At 44.2% G+C, this 14,771-nt stretch overlaps 1 pseudogene; it reads right to left on the minus strand.

Annotated features, from left to right (window-relative positions):
* Window positions 1-10,753, minus strand: part of LOC114608139 — a 13,726-nt pseudogene extending 2,973 nt beyond the window's left edge.
* Window positions 10,754-14,771: the final 4,018 nt, after the last annotated feature.

A 14,771-nucleotide genomic window follows, 5' to 3' on the forward strand; every position in this document is an offset into this window, starting at 1 on the left:
GAGGCGAGGCGAGGCGAGGCGAGGCGAGGCGAGGCGAGGAGAGGAGAGGAGAGGAGAGGAGAGGAGAGGAGAGGAGAGGAGAGGAGAGGAGAGAGGAGAGAGATTCTGAGTCAAAATGAGCCTGGCATCTGCTCACACAAGACGGTGTAGGCATTGTAGACTCTAGCCCTCTGGCATGCAGTCCTCTGAATTTCTCATAATTATTAATTCCTTGTATCTCTGGTCTTTGACCTGCTTTTGTTCAGACTACTTCTCTGATTCATGTAGGTTCCCTTCGTCCATGAATCCCTCCTGAGATTCTCCCACAGGCCAGATGACAGAGCACAGCTGCTCCTCTTCCCTATCCTGGATAGGGTGGGTTGGTCCCATTCCAAGCCTGAGCCTGTGAATTTCCAACACTACAAGTCTTCTGATCTCTGGGTTGCTCTGATCTACTTAGATAGATGGTAACTGAGCCATCTACTAGGACCAGGAGTCTGGTTCACCCTAGGGGGATGCACTTTCTGCCAAATGGCAGTGCATCCCATTCAATCCACCCTTTCTTCTTCATGTAAAATGAAGAGAGGTGGAGCCTAGAGTCAGTGCTGCAAAGGTGGAAATAGGCCCACAGTTAAGCTTGTTTCTAGACTTGACCACATGGTGTTCTTACTCAGTTTTAACTGGGGATCCAGAAATTGTATTGTATTGTAATGGGTGAGGATCTCAGTTTGGAGGCATGGGATTGGGTTGTGTACAATGCAGTTGTCATGCTCACATTAAAGAGACAGCCTCTTGTGGCATCTGCAGTTCCTGAGTCCCTCTATGCACACTTGTTTCTGTCAACAATGGAACCCTGGTGAGGAGGAAAGGAGGCTCCTTTAGGGATGTGGCATGCAGCCTTGAACAACTTTATAGGATACTTCCTGCTAACTACATGTTTTTCAATGATAACATGATGTTCTTGAGCCTCTACCTATTCTTAGGGCTGTAGATCTGTCCTAGGTGCTGCCCCTTTCCCTGTGGAGCCAGTATGATGCTCCAGAGAGTACTTAGATTGGTCTAACCTCCTGACCAGCTTCCTCACAGGCTATCATGTGCAGAGATGCTGTAGGATTACTACAGTGTGGCTTATGTAATGATGAAGACAGTAGGGCTAGAGATTACAACATTATAGTAAGCTTGTTATGTGGTGAGACACGTCAAAAAATAAAGACTACAATATAAATACAGATTTTGGAAAAATAAGAGTGGAGTAAAGAGTGCTTTCTGGTCTTATGGAGAACTCAGATTCAATTGTTGACACCCACACTGTATGGCTGATAACTTTTTTAACCAGTGGCCCTCATCTTCCTTTTCACCTCTGAAGGTACTTTCACATACATGTCATACAAGAACAAACAAATATGCTCAAAGGTCTTAAAACAAACCTTTTAAAATAAAATAAGTTAAATAGATGGTACATGATATGGTAGAGGAATTTCTATTTTCATTAATCCAGAAATTATTGTTTATTTACAAGTTTGGCTCCTCAAGCTCCAAATTTTTACTGAGAGAAGAGTAGTCAGGCATCTATGGAAGGCTCTTTCCAGGGCAAGTCTCAACTGAGCCCAGGATTCTCTGTGTCTTCCATACATGCTTTCCCTTCTCAGTCTATTCTTGAGATTCAACAACCTAGCAGCAGGCAAAGCCAGGTCTCAGAGGTCACAGCAATTTTAAGACCCTTCCTCTTTTGCAAAAATGTTGCCTATAAAATGAAGACCAGAGTTGAGAAGGAAACTTTCTACATTCTACTGGAGGAATTTGGCAGTAGGATTGAAGAAGGGGACATGAGAAGTGGCCTGGGATAAGGCCAGAGGAAAAATCAGACATGCTTTGTTCTGATGGTCAGATAGTAAATCTTATATGAAGGAATCCTCATGTAGTGGGTCTGCAGGGAAGACATGGGCTCTTAGTGAGTCTGCAGGAAAGGGATGGTCACTTAGTGAGTCTGCAAGAAGGGATGGTTATCTAGTGAGTGTTCTGGGAAGAGATGATCATTTAGTGTTTCTGCAGGAAGGGACAGTCACTTAGTGAGACTACAGGGATGATCACATAATAGTTCTGAGGGACATGATGGTCACATATTGAATCTGCAGGGAAGATATGGTCACTTACTGAGTCTCCAGGGAAGATATGGTCATTTAGTGAAATCGGCAGGAAGTGATGACCATTTAGGGATTCTTCAGGGAATTATGTTCAGGGAACTGAAGTTAGTGTGTCTGCCTGGAGGGACAGTCACTTAGTGGGCTTGTAGAAAGGGATGGATACATAGTGAGTCTGTAGGGAGGGAGTGGTGTACCTGAGGCCTATAGGCAAATTCTGTTGCATGCAATTATTCTGCCTTTTTTGTTGTTGGAAAGTTTTTAATGGAGAGGAGTTGTTTCCACCTCAGTGGCTGGAAAGGCTGAGACACTCAAGGATAAGCCTGCTTCCTGTACAAACCCTTCTCAGGTCACCTCCCTGAACCCTGTAATCTAAACCTCACTAACCAGCAAAACCATTGTTTAAATCACAGGGGACAGGAGATCACCTAATACTTTGCTCTAAAAGTAAAAAGAATTTTTAAAAAGCCATGATTTTAAAATCATTAAAAAATTGGTTTCTCCCTCCTCTACTGGATTCTCACCACCAGGAACTGAATTCCCACCCAGGACCAGCTGACCTGATTCAAGGGCATGACTGTTAAATTATTTGTGACACCCCTTATACACCACAGGATGGTCTTGGGTGACTTCAGAGCAGGGACACTACCATGCTGTACAGTGGTGGAAACTAACCATGGGATGTGCATTTCCTGCATAGAAGGACACAGTACAGTGCTTGGCACAAGCTGTTCCTAACCTCCTCATTTGTATGGATCCTATGGTAGGCCATGATTCTCAGAGCCTGGGAAACAACCAGCAGTTTTGTATCTGAATACTTGGTAGAATTCTTTGGCTATTTCTTTGGTCACCATCAGTCTTGAGTAGTATCACAAAAACATTAGTGGGATGAAGAGTGTGGACTAATAACCCCAGAGCAATGACCTGTCTCCCTCAACCCTTATACATTCTCCTACGGATTCCCTCCCTTAAACTGTACCTTTATATCTCCAACTATTACATAGGTAATGACTTCAGAGAGCTTTCTCAGGCTTTGAAGAAGTCCAGTAGACAAGGGCATCCACAAGAGAGGTGGGCAGGTAGCTCAAGGGGAGGTAGAAGAGCTGGTGGGCATGCCACCCAGCTGAGTATCAGGTGTGAGGGTGACAGACAGAGCATGCTCCAATGCAATCCGTCACCAAAGACAGGTCCTTGTTGCACATCTGGTCCAATCTGTTTAACTATTTCAGATATATGCAGAATAAGGAATGATTAAGGTAGTCATTCAGCTCCCACCACTCCTGTCTCATACCAGCATAGAGGAGAACTTCTATTCTCTATGTTGGAGAATCCATGTGTCTGAAATCCAAGCCTAAGCTGTCGCCCTTCCTCAGAAGGACCACAAAAAATCTTCAAGGAAAACTATGTACTGTATGACCTGTATCTCAGCTCATGGAAATTGCTGTTCTTAAATGACATCCCATCCCTGAATTGACTTACAGCTCCATGATCATGAGAGGTTCAAGAGGAACAGAGTAGCATGTTCTGAACGCCAAGAACACCCTTTCTCACCTGATATACAAACTGACCACCACCTCAAGGGAATGTGTCTAAATGCTTGTTCCTTGAGGATAATGAGCATGAGCTTGAAACTGCCAAAGTTGTATGTCAGGAGCCATAATAGGACAAGCTAATAATTAGCAGTTGATCATCCTGAAATGCTTGCCTTGGATTATTATCTGCGACAAGTGTGCCACATCAGCAAGGCTATGCTGAACATATTTTAGGAAAGATCCTGCTATTAATATGCTTTTCCTATTATTTATTATTATTATTAGCAGAAGTAGTAAACATGCATAACAATCACTAAGCAATAGCACTCCTCTTTGGAGCAGATCTCTGCAGACCCATGAAGATGTACTGTCTTGTAGTGATGCTATATAGACAAATAGACGACTTCTTAACTCTTAATGATGATCCTATAAGAATGCCTAAAATTATATCAATGATTATTTAGCTCTTTTTATAGTGGGACTGGTATTATGTCCCTTTCTGATAGTCAAAACTGCTAAAAGAACTCTGCCAGTCTCCGAAGTGTCATCAGTTAACAGCACTTAGATAGTAACCAGACTCTCTCCTGCTCAGAGTACATTCCAAGGTGGTTGTAAAACAATTAACCATAGGTCACTAAAAGGGAACTCACAATTTATTATAGGTGCTAGGACAGAAGAGAAAATATTGCCTGGGTTTATCTATACAAAACTTCGCTAATTTCTTAGTTATAGTTTTAAACCTTCAGTGAACCTGTGGAGCTATACAAGTGATGGATTTTTAGCCAGATAATTACTCCTAATGGATATGCATGTTAACATCCTCTGTTGTAAACTTCTATTTCAATTTATGATTTGAATTTTGGTGTGAACTTGTGATGAACTTTGTAACATGTGATCAGGTACTCTGAATGATGTATAAGACAAAGGGACGTTCATTAGCGACTCACTTTCTCACTCTCACTTACCTCTCTCTCTCTCTCTCTCTCTCTCTCTCCTTCTCTCCTCTCCTTCTTTCTTCCCTGCTTAGAATCTCTCTACTTAGAATTTTTCCTTTGTTAGAATTTTTTTCCTTTTTCCCCAACTTAGGACCTTCACGCTTTGTCTTTTAGATAGCTTTCATAGGAAATTCTTTACACTTAGTAATAAACTCTAACTTTTCTAAGTGTCTTTTCTTCCTGCAACCTCAAACTAACAGACCTAAGTTAGAGCCTGGCAGTGCCTGCAGAGACAGATCAAAGGCTTAATCCTCTGCTGTCCCTCGGCTGAGGTGCTAGTGGCCAGAAACTGCAATTTCTGGCCTCAGAGGATCAAACAGATAGCAGGTCAGCTACAGTAGACTAGTAAGTAAACTTTAGTAACAGTAACGTAGAGAAGTAAACCCTATTAGACAGCAACCTTAAATATCTCGTAAAGCCCAAGGCTTTACCCCGAATCTTGTAAGACCAAGTCTTACCCCCACCCCCCGCCGACGTTCTTTCAATTCCTATCCCCCTTGGCTGCCTCAAGAACCGACCGACCAGAGGAGAAGAAAGAAGATCACCTTCTCCTTCCACCAAGCCGGGCTGGCTCCTGGCAGTTGTACTTCACACTGTTGCTGGACTGGGTAATGTGTAAAACCATTTACACAGGTGGTACTGGTTTTGAAGGTATAAAGGGGTAATGGAGAATAGCTGAAACTTGGCACTGTAAGAGGCAAGATAAGGCCAATGGTAAAGGTAGAGCATAAATTGTAGTTGAAGTCCCTGGGTTGAATGGGTCATGCAATGATATTAAGGGTTGGCACAATGAAGAAAACCTGAGAGGCTATTGGTAAAGACTAGTTACGACAGAAGACCCCAGTGTATTAGAGATGCCAGTACCATAGGATGAACAACAATAAAAGCAGCAGTAGTGTAGTAGAGTCAACCAGAGCCTAGAGTTCTACAGAGCGCAGAGCTTCAGATGTGACCGAAGCCATTTGGAGGAGCCCAGAAGGTCATGAATGGATAAACACATTGGAACAAAAAGCTGTAATGTTAAGGTTGCTTTGGAAACCCCAAGATGTTCCAAATGCCAGAGACATAGTATATTTGCTGAGGAAAGGTACTAACAGGTAGTGGAACCAGGCCATGAGAAAGAAGTTTGTTGCAGTATAAAAAAGAAGAAGCAGGAGTCCCAAATCTCCTCTGGGGAACCATTTCCCTGTACGGTACCTGAGGGAGTGGAGATGCAGTAACAACCACCAAAGAAAGACACTTGGCCTATAATGCTGGAGACATTGACCAATCAGCCCCTTGCCTTCCTCACTAAGGGCAGCATGCTCAGTGTCACATTGATCATGCCCAACAGGTTCACATCCAGTACAGTTGCAAAGTCCTGTTTGTTCATCCACTCATTAGAACCCAAGGGTATGGAGATGCCAGCGTTGTTGACAAGGCCCCAGTGTCCTGGGAACAGTGAAAAGAGACAGTCACAAAACACAGGTTTACATATGGATGAAATGCACATTCAACAAAATAAGACCACTGTGACATGTCTCTACTGGACAATAGGATACAATGAATATGAACAGGTTATTCACACATGCCTGAGGAGAACTCATGCCTGAGACTGCTGGCTCACAGCATGGATGCCTTTATCCTTGGGGAGATCTCAGACTGATGTCCCACAGGGGCAGAGCTCTTGTGTTGGAGGTCTCCAGGCCCTGCAGCTGAAAGGGACAAGGGGGAGAAGCTCTGATGGTGCCCCATGGGGTAGTGAGACTCTTGGCTGCAGCAACTCTCTTGGCTGGGTCATGGCTGGCTTGGCTAGCCTGCTTGAGTTGGTGGCCTCTGTGGCTGGAACTCAAGAGAGGTCCTCCAGCAGGAGATTAGGTTGAAAGCCCCCTCTACAGTTCTTGACAGTGGACCCTATGGATAAGAGGAAGTCCATGGTTTTAAAAGTTTATTGTCATGACAGAAAGTGGATGAAGCTGTACCCCGTGTTCTCCAAGAAGGTCTGAAGTTAAATATCTTTTGCAAGGAGGAGGGTCTGAGGAGCAATGCTTAATTGGCTATGTCCTCAGGCCTTTCAGTATCTCATATGAAATATGAAGATCTCTTGAGGCTCTGAGGCCTGTAGTCACGCCCTCTACCTGTACTACTGTGCTACGTCACCTAAGGCCACAAACATTTCTTTGGGAGGGCCTGTGCATAAGTGAAAGGAACCAGGGCCCAGAATAAAGGCTGAACTCCTACCCATTCTTTAGAGTATCCCGGTTTCAAGGCCTGTGCTTGACCAGGTGCCTAGCTGCCTCTCACAGCCCACAGCCACACAGTGGCCCAGCTCTCTACCTGGGAATCAGCCAGCAGTCCCTTCTTACTTGCTACCTTTAAGAAGAGTTGCTGAAAACATGGCGCACCTCTGTTAAATTGGACACCATAAAGGTATGTCTATGTCTTACAAGTTGATTCCATCCTTGCAGAGTTTTCTTTCTTTTGCTTTGAGTGGTTGTTAGAATCGAAATACCATCCACAGTATTATATATTTAAATGCTTCTTCCTGAGAAAGTGCTAGAGAGGGATTAGGAAGTGTGGCTCTGTTGGGGTGGATGTGGCCATGTTGGATTATATGATTCACTGGAAATGAGCTATCCCAGAATCTTGCTGTTCCTGCTTCCTGTGGGTATAGATGTAGCTCCTTCTGTAGAACCTGACTACATAGAACCCACCAGACCTCATGAAAACAGTCAAAAGCTTTAACTGTATGCAAGCCCAAATGCAATGTTTCATCTATAAGAGTTACCATGATCATGGCATTCCTTCATAGAGATAAAATTCTGATGAAGACAATTGTATCTACACATTACTCTAAGTATGTTACACACTGCTACCTGTGTCTTTCAAATGGCCTAGAAAGGTAGTAAGAAGGCAGAATTAGTTTCCATTTTAATTCCTTATTATAGTAATAAGAAAGGACAGTCATAAAGAAGAGATGCTGATGTGCATGTCAGGAAGTGCATGCTGACAGGAGCCTGACATAGCTGTCTCCTTAGAGGTCTGCAAGAGTCTGACATATTCAGAGACAGATGCTCACAGCTAACCATCGAACTGATCATAGGGTTCCCAATGGAGGAGTTAGAGTGAAGACTGAAGGAGCTGAAAGGGTTTGGGACCCCATGAGGAGAGCAACAATACCAACCAACCAGAGCCCCCAGGGTCTAAACCACCAGCCTGGGAGCACTTAGGAAGGGACCCATGGCTCCAGCTATATATGCAAGAGAGGATGGTCCTGTCAGATATAGGTGGGAGAGGAGGTCCTTGGTCCCATGAAGGATGGAAGCCCTGTGTAGGGAAATTAGAGGGTGGGAGTGGGAGTGGGGGGGAGTAGGTGGGGGCACATCCTCATAGAAGCAGGAGGAGGGGGGATGGGATATGGGGTTCCTGGGCAGAAGGGGGGAAAAGGGTAAGGGGAGAGCATCTGAAATGTAAATAAAATATCTAATAAAAATAATTTAAAAAAAGAATAGAAAGGACTGAGACAATTGATGATAGTTAGCTTGAGCTATGAAATTAGTGATAATTAAGAAGAGACCAGAATCAATGAAGTGAAATCTTATTAGAAGTTTTTTCTGAGAGCACAAAAAAGCTATGTTCCAGAGAAAGCCAAGGTACTTCTTGCTGCAGCTGGACTTGGTAATGTGTAAGGATCATCCAGGTGGTACTGGTTTTGAAGGTATAAAGGAGTCATGGAGAACAGCTGAAATTGGCCTTGTGACAGGGTAGGGAAGGCTACTGGTGAAGATACACCCTCAAATGCAGTAAGTGACCCAGGACTAAAGGGGTCACATGCATTGAAATTGAGGCTTAGCATAGTGAAGAAAGCCTATGAGAGGCTACCGGTAAAGCCTAGTTTCAGCAGAAGACCCCAGTGTAGTAGAGACACCAGTATCATAGGATAATCACCAAGAACAGCAGCAGCAGTGGAGTACAATCAACCAGAGCCTAGAGTTCTACAGTGGGCAGAGCTTCAAATGTGACTCAAGCCCTTCAGAAGAGCCCAGAAGATCATGTGTGGATCTGAGACATCGGAACAAAGACGTTTAATGTTGAAGCAACCTTGTGCACCTCAAGATGTTCGAGATGCCAGAGTCATAGTATATAAGCTGAGGAAAACTGGTAACAGGGAGTGGAACCAGCCATTGAGAAAGAAGTTTGTTGCAGTCACCAAAAATGAAGGAGTTGGAGATCTGAAGATGGCTTTGATATCAGATGCGGAGACGCACAGTTTGAAGTTTACCCCGCTGTTTTCCTGTGTAGCTTTGAGGTCTACAGTTAAGAGAGAGCATGAATCACAGAAGACACTTTGAACTATGGACTTTTAACAGTATAGAGACTGTTACACACTATTGCGACTTATGAAGTTGGATTAGATGTATTTAGCATTATGATATGTTTAGGTATGGTCCCCACAGACTCATGTGTTTGAACAAGCCTATGGAGGTCAGGGAGGATAATGCAGTGCTTTGAATAGATTTGACCCAGAGAGTGGCACTATTAAGGGATGTGCCTTGCTGCAGTTGGTGTGGCCTTGTTGTAGGAAGTGTGACACTGTGGGAATAGGCTTGAATACCCTCCTCTTAGATCCCTGGAAGGGAGGCTTCTTTGGTTTGCTTTCAGAACAAGATGTAGAACACTCAGCTCCTCCTAGACCATGCCTGCCTGGATGCTGCCATGCTTCCACCTTGATGATAATGGACTGAATGTCTGAACTTTTAAGCCAACCCCAATTAAATATTGTCCTTCTAAGAGTTGTCTTGGTCATGATGTCTGTTCACAACAGTAAAATCCTAAGTAAGTCAACAGCTGAAGTCCACACTGTCTGATGTCATCCAACTGAGAGAAGGCAAGATGATGCCCAACTAAAACCTTGACTGCTACTGATTAGGATTCAAGATGCCAGAAGATACACTGGACATTCCCAGAGGAGAAAGGCAATCATTACTATTACCCAACCTCAAGCCCTATGATCTTCCACAGTGACCTGACTTTAAGGTGTATGGTACAATAAAGGTACCAATGACATGGGGGTAACTAAACACTTTTCATTAGATTGAAGGTGTGCTTTCTGAGATGGAATCCATAATGATACTACTAGGGTGGCAAAGAACCTGAGACTAGATAAATCATGGTTCTACGGACAAAATAAATACAATTATTTTTCTAAGAGCACATACAGTAGCAAAACTCTTTATGTATATTACTAGCAACACTCAAAGTCCAGTGAATTGATCAATCTCCATCCAGAAAAATGTGCCTTGCAGTAGACAAGAATTAACACAGAAACACACAAGTGGCCAATGTGCATAGTTTGAGATACTCTGGCACACTCAGTCCTAAAAGGCACTCCTCATGCCTTTCCTCTCAAGGATAAGATATCTATGGGGATGGGGAGGCAGAAACCTTTTAAGGGCCATTGGCGATGGGTGACTCCAAGGAAACTGACTTCCAAACGCAATAGGACTGCTGCTCACATGAACTCACAGAGACTTTGGCAGCACATGCAATAACTTCACAGTCTCAAGGAGACAATGATCCAGCACTGAGGAGGGAGGGTGGACATATGGTCTAACCTATGGCAAGCAGCTATTTGTAACAATTAGTCCTGGGTAATCTTGGAAGACAAAATTTAGAGATAAGAGGAAAGACTGATGTGCTGGAGAGTCGCAAAGTCTGTAATGACTCCAATTCTACCCTGACTCCCACCAGGAACTGTTACAGGACGTTAGAGACCTTCCCTACACACAGAGAGAAAATCAACAACACAGACAGGAATCTCAATGGTACCTCTGTTTCCAACTACTGAGTGGCTGCCCAATACTCTCTGTCTTGGTGACACCAAGGATCACTGTCTCCAGCCTATCAGGTATCTTGACCCTCAGCTGCTTGGCTCCCTTCTCCCTCAGACATGCAGCTAGCACCCTCATGCCTCTCTTGTCCAGCTGTCTGGCCAGCAGGTTCCCAAATCCATATTCACAGCCCGTGATGAAGACTTACTCTCTTGGAGATGGCTAACAACCTGCCTCTCCCTAAATAAGTGCAGAAGCATCCATGGACCCACCAGTGCCACAAGGTAGAGCCACATGGTGAGAAGACTGACAGAGAGAAAGATACTCTGAGTCAAAATGAGCTTGGCATCTTCTCACACAGGCAGGTGTAGGCAATCAGGAATTCACCCTTCTGACATGCAGTTCTCTGAATTTCTTATAACTATTGATGCCTGACTTCTCTGCCCTTTAATAGGCTTTCAATCACAAGACACAATATTCTTTGACTTTAGCTATATCCCTGCGAAAGAAAACACTTCTGATATTCAATAACACAGGTCTATTCCTTTATGATCTTTGATTCCTGGACTCATGTGGAAATATGTTTGCTTCATTACACAGGCACTGTGGTCAGTCCAAGGGTCTCCTTGTGTCTCTCCATCTTGCACTCTGAACCCACAAGCCAGGGTTTTGTGTACATAATGACAATCTATTGGTGACCTGCACTTGGACTCAGGACAACTACAGGAGAGGACAGGGAGAGCTGGAGCCCTCCTAATACAGCAGCTCCTGGAAGATAGAAGGGCTCACCCCAAACATTGAAGGCTGACCTCAAAGAAACAAGAGGTGATGGGGCTGGGACCCCAGACACATCACGACTCACAGAGATGATGTAGGGAAAGAAATGATTTTAACCTGTCAAGTGATACTTCTGGCTGCCTGGATTCATGCAGACATGAGCATAGATTTCTTGAGTTGTGATCTCCATGAATGTCCCTGTCTCACCTGAGCCAGGATTTCTTACTTAATTTCCCAGAAAACCTTGCTCAGAACCTTAGGAGTAGTGTGTGGAACTTTGCATATGGATGCTGGTCTGAGGAATGACTGACTGACTCTCTGAGTTTAGCCCAAAATAAACCTGGTGCCTTCCTTCAGAAATGTTGTCATGGTTCCCTTATCTGACACTTCCACAACTTTCTGTTCCAAAGTGTAAGGAATCAGACTGGCCTTGTGCTCTCAAGAACCATGGTTCTATCAGATAGTGCCCTAATATAGGATAGATTACACCTCTGCCTTAAGGCCTGGATCTTCTTTATCTGTGATGATTGAACTGTGAATTTGGGGCTGGGCCACTCTCCCTCCAAGGGTGAAGTTGCTCCTGGATCTGCTCTGCATTTGCCCTGCTCTTCCTTCTCTCCTGTGCCTGATCCTGTATGGTGTATGGCTGCTATTCCTTATCCTCCTGCCTCTACTCCTGTCTCTCCTCCTGCTTCTGCAGAAGCTAATAGGACATTCTTCTTGTAGCTGTTAGCACCCAACAAGTCCTCAGAATCCTACCTCTGAATTGCATCTTGCAAAAGGTAGTACTGAACTTTTTTGACCTAAGTACATGCAGATATTGCTGCTCTTTGATCTTGTATCCCTTCAACGTTTAGTTGTCTAGAGCCATCCTTCTATGATCAATTTCCCAATCCTCTCTCCTACACTCCTTTCCATATCAACCCTGACAGTGATGGGCACTCTTGTTGGATCAAGGTCTTCTGGAATACAGCAGTGTCTGAAATCCGGCCCTGAAATTTCTGGGTAAAGTCAGAGAATAGGAAAGTGGATGTGACTTTGTTGCAGGAGACACAGGGCTGAAGAGAAAGCCTCAAAGACACCTTCCTGATTCATGGAGGTTCCCTCAGTCCTTCCATCCCTACTGAGATTCTCCCACATGCCAAATGATATTGTCCAGCTGCTCCTCTTCTCTGTTCTGGGTAGGGTGGGATCATCCCACTCTAGGCCAGACCATGTGAGTGTTCAACACTGCAGGTCTACTGATGTCTGGGCTGCTCTGGGCTGCTGAGGTAGATGGGAACAGAACCATCTACTGGGAACAGTTCAGCCAAGTGGGGAAGCACTTTCTTCCAAAAGATAGTGTTCCCCACCCAACTCACCTTTTCTTCTTCATGCAAAAAGTGGAGGGGTGGAACCTCGAGTGAGTGCTGAAAGGGTGGAAACTGGCCCATTGTCAAGCCTGTTTCTAGACTTGACCATATGCTGACCCTACATTATCTTAACTGGGAACCAGAAATAAAAGGGTTCTAATGACGGAAAATTTAGGATTGGAGGCATGAGACTTGATTGGATACAGTGCAGTCCTCATGCAGGGTTTAGTGAGACAGTCTCTTGTGGCAGCCAAATCCCTCCTGTTCCTCTGAGAACACTGGCTTCCCAACAAAGAAACCTGGGAGAGGAGGAAAGGAGTCTCCTCCAGAAATGTTGTAGGCAGCCTGGGATCACCTTACAAGACACTTCCTACTAAATACAAATTGTTCTGTCTCATTATCATGCTCTTGAGCCTCTACCCATGCTTAGAGCTGTATATCTGTCCTGGGTGCAGCTCCTTCCCCTGTGGAGCCAGTTTGATGCTCCAGAGAGGACTGAGATAGTTTTAGCTTCCTGAACAGTTGTCCTAATAGGCTACAACCTGCAGAGATGCTGTTTGATTACAACACTGTAAATTATATAATGATGAAGACAGTAAGGCTAGACATAACAAGGTCATGGGAAACCTGCCATGTAGTGAGACATCTTAAAATAAAATAAAATAAATTTAATATAAATACATGTTTTGGAGAAATGAGTCAGCCATTATGAAGGCTTCCTGCTCTTCTGTAGAACCCAAATTCTTTTCCTGACACCCACATTATATGGCTGAAAGCTTATTATAAGCACTGGGCCTCATCTTCCTTCTCACCTCTGAGGATTCTCCCACACATGTAAGGTACAGGTACACACACATACACTCAAGGGCTGAAAACAAAGCTTTCAAAATAACATAAGTAAAATGAATGATGAGGCACATGATAGGGTTGAAGACTTTCTATTTTCATTAATCCAGAAATTGTTGTTTATTTACAAATTTTTCCTGTGACTACTAGGCCTCCACACTTCTACTGTCAGGAGTCAGGCATCTAGGGAAGCTCCTCCCCCCCCAGGGCAAGTCTGTACTGAACCCAGGATTCTCTGTCTCCTCCATGTATGCTTCCCTGCTCAGACTACTCTTGAGATTCACCAACCTAGCAGCAGGCAGAGCCAGGTCTCAGAGACCACAGCAAGCTCAAGACCCTTGCTCTTTTGCAAATATGTTGTCTCAACATATTTGAAAGACCAGTGTTGAGAAGGATACTTTATACATGGTCACTTAGTGAGTCTTCAGGGAGGGATGATTGCTTAGTGAGTCTGTAGGAAGAAATGGTCACTTAGTGGGTCTGCAGTGAGATATTCTCACTTAGTGTGTCTTCAGGGATTGAGTGGTGAGGCTGAGGCCTACAGGTAAATTCTGTTCATGGACTTACATGCAGTCTTCTGTCTTATGTGTTGTTGTTAAGTTTTGCATGGAGAACAGTTGTTCCCACCTCAGTGGCTTGAAGGGATGAGACAGTCAAAGAAAGCTTGCTGGCCTGGACTAACCCTACTCAGGACAATCCCCTTCTCTCTGTTATCCAAACTTCACTAAATGATAAAGCCATTTTTTAATGGCAGGGTACAGGAGATCACCTCATATTTGCTCTAAAATTAAGAAGAGTCCAAAAAAAAAAGAAAAATTAGTGCCTCCTTCCTCTGCTGGATTCTCATCACTAGGGACAGTTACAACCACCCAGGGCCTGTCTACCTCACTCAAGGGCATGAGTGCTGGCATTATTAGTGACATCCCTCAGACACAACACCATGGTCTTAGGTGGCTTCAGAGCAGGGACACCACCATGTTGTATAGGAGTGGAAACTAGCTAGGGCATGTGCATTTCCTGCAGAGAAGGATATAGGGCAGTGCTTGGCACAAATTGGTCCCAACCTCCTCATTTGTGTGGATCTTCATGGTAGGACATGATGCCCAGAGCCTATGCAATAGCCAGCTCTTTTCTACCAGAATCCTTTGGGACAATTCTTTGGCTATTTCTTTGGTCACCATCAGTCTTCAGTATTATCACAGAAAAATCAATAAGATGAAGAGTATGGACTAAGAACCCCATAGCAATGACCTTCCTGCTTCAACCTTCCTAATTTCTCCTAAGGATCCTCTCCCTTATACTGTCTCCATCTCCCCAGCTATGCACATAGGTAAAGACT

The sequence above is a fragment of the Grammomys surdaster genome, unplaced genomic scaffold (genome assembly GCF_004785775.1).
Source record: "Grammomys surdaster isolate TR1022 unplaced genomic scaffold, NIH_TR_1.0 125877, whole genome shotgun sequence".
NCBI lineage: Eukaryota > Metazoa > Chordata > Mammalia > Rodentia > Muridae > Grammomys > Grammomys surdaster.